A 2,558-nucleotide genomic window follows, 5' to 3' on the forward strand; every position below is an offset into this window, starting at 1 on the left:
TTAGTATTCTTCCCCTTCTTCCACACCCTCTCCTTTGACACAATCCACACCCACCTCCTCATAATCCTTCTCTAGGGCAGCCATGTCCTCTTGGGCATCAGAGAACTCCATACCCTCACCCACATACCAGTGCACAAAGGTACACTTATATACATCAGATCAAACTTGTGATCTAGGCGAGCTCAGGCCTCAGCGATGACTGTGGTATTGCTCATCATGCACACAGCTCTCTGGACCTTGGCCAGGTCTCCACCAGGTACCACAGTAAGAGGCTGGTAATTAATGCCAACCTTGATGCCATTGTGGCACCAGTTCACAAACTGGATGCTGCTATTTGTCTTGATGGTGGCAATGGCAGCATTGACATCATTGGAAAGCACATCCCCACAGTACAGCAGGCAGCAACCCATATATTTACCTTGGTGAGGGTCACATTTCACCATCAGATTGGCTGGCTCAAAGCAAGCATTGGTGATCTCTGCTACTATAAGCTGTTTATGGTAGGCTTTCTCAGCAGAGATAGCAGAGATGACAGAGGCATATGTGGCCAGAGAGAAATGGATGCCAGAGTAGGGTACCAGGTTGGCCTGGGATTCTGTCAGGTCAACATTCAGAGTTCCATCAAATCTGAGGGAAGCAGTTATGGAAGACAAAATCTGGCTAATAAGGCAGTTAAGGTTAATGTAGGTGGGGCGATCAATGTCAAGGTTTCTTCTACAAATGTCATAGATGGCCTCATTGTCTACCATGAAGGCACAATCACAGTGCTCCAGGGTGGTGTGGGTTGTAAGGATGGAGTTGTAGAGCTCAACCATAGTTGTGGAAACCTGAGGTGCCAGGATAGAATGAGAACTCCAGCTTCAAATCATAATTTTTTTTTTTTGGTTTTTTGAGACAGGGTTTTTCTGTGTAGCTTTGGGACCTATCCTGACACTTGCTCTGTAGACCAGGCTGGCCTCGAATTCACAGAGATCTGCCTGCCTCTGCCTCCCGAGTGCTGGGATTCAAATTACAATTCTTAATAGATGAATATGTTTCACTATTGTTACTGTTGTAGCACATATGTCATCCACCATAAAATGGTAAGCAAAGTTCTTCCTAATGTCCTCCTTAGCCATTTTCTTTATAAACTACCTATGTCAAGCCCTTGATTACTGAGTATTTAGACTCTGCACCTCGATCCCATCAATATCATCAGCACTCTTCCTAGTATTTCCCTATATCCCACAATTTTTCTAGCCAGACCATCATTACCAACAAAATAAATATTTCAGCATTTTTGTTTGTTTCTTGTTTTTCAAGACAATGTCTCGCTATGTAGCTTAGACTTTCCTGGAACTCCCTGTGTAGCTCAGCCCAGGCTAGCCTCAAACTCATGATCCTCCTGCCTGTGTCTTCTGACTGCTTTTTACAGAGTAGTACCACATCTAGCCCATGTTGTCTTAATTTACTAGGAATTATCTGCTAATAAAACAAATCAGGGGCTGGAGAGATGACTCAGAGGTTAAGAGCACTGTTTGCTCTTCCAAAGGTCCTGAGTTCAATTCCCAGCAGCCACATGGTGGCTTTACAACCATCCATAATGAGATCTGGTGTCCTCTTGTGGCCTGCAGGGATACATGCAGGCAGAACACTGTATACATAATAAATAAATAAATTATAATGTAAAACAAATCAGAGATAACAGTTCTTTTCTCTCACATGAGAGAAGTCTGCCAGTGGTCAGTTCAGGGACCATCATGGCCATCAGGACCATGTTATCTTTACAGCGTGACTTCTCTCCTGTTTCATAGTCCAGCACCTCTGCCAGGGCCCATCCCACATAGCTGTGCAGTTCACTGCAAATGCCACTGATCTGGCATGTGAGCTGGGGATGCTCACACTCAGAGGAGGAGCTTCTCACTCGTCTACAAGGACGGGAGCATCTTCTGCTCAGAGACAGGAAAAGAGGTGGCTGTTGGAATTCTCTATGATTAATTTTCTTGACAATGCAAAAATTATCTTCACCCGTAAGCACTTTCCTGGAAGGTCTGGCTAAAATACTTGCTTAGGTTTTATTAGCCAAAAACTTAATGAAAAGTCACTAATTAGTTGAAAAAGAAGCTGAGGAACTGTTTGTGTTCAACACGTTGCTACCATAAGTAAATCACTGAGCAGCATAGACAGGATCCATCACTTCAGTGGCTTGAAGGTCCAGAGAAGTAGAGTGAAGATAGTGTGTTTAGTTTTGTAACCAAAACTTCAATGCTGGCAAAGCAGGCAAACTGTTATGCTTATCTAAGTTAAAGTGAGGCATTCTAAGCAAAACTCTCATGATCTGTTTTTAGAAGCTCATAATTAATTACTCCCTTTTTCCCTTTGTTTCTTTATCTCTCAGAAAGGTCAGTAGAGCTTGTTTATGGCATCCTCAAGACCATCTATATTTAAATTCTGAGATGTCCAATAGAAGGATCTCCCTTACTCTGTTAATTTTAAGAAGAAAAACTGTTTCTTCTAAAGAGGAAAGTCCTTTTCTTGTCCCAAATAACATTGAACTTTCAAGAGTGTGTGCATATTAT

The 2,558-nt window shown here is 42.7% G+C and overlaps 1 pseudogene; it reads right to left on the reverse strand.

The window, feature by feature from the left end:
* On the reverse strand, positions 1 to 830 carry LOC100769637 (annotated as a pseudogene).
* Positions 831 to 2,558: the final 1,728 nt, after the last annotated feature.

Source organism: Cricetulus griseus, assembly GCF_003668045.3.
Source record: "Cricetulus griseus strain 17A/GY chromosome 1 unlocalized genomic scaffold, alternate assembly CriGri-PICRH-1.0 chr1_1, whole genome shotgun sequence".
NCBI classification, from domain to species: Eukaryota; Metazoa; Chordata; class Mammalia; order Rodentia; family Cricetidae; genus Cricetulus; species Cricetulus griseus.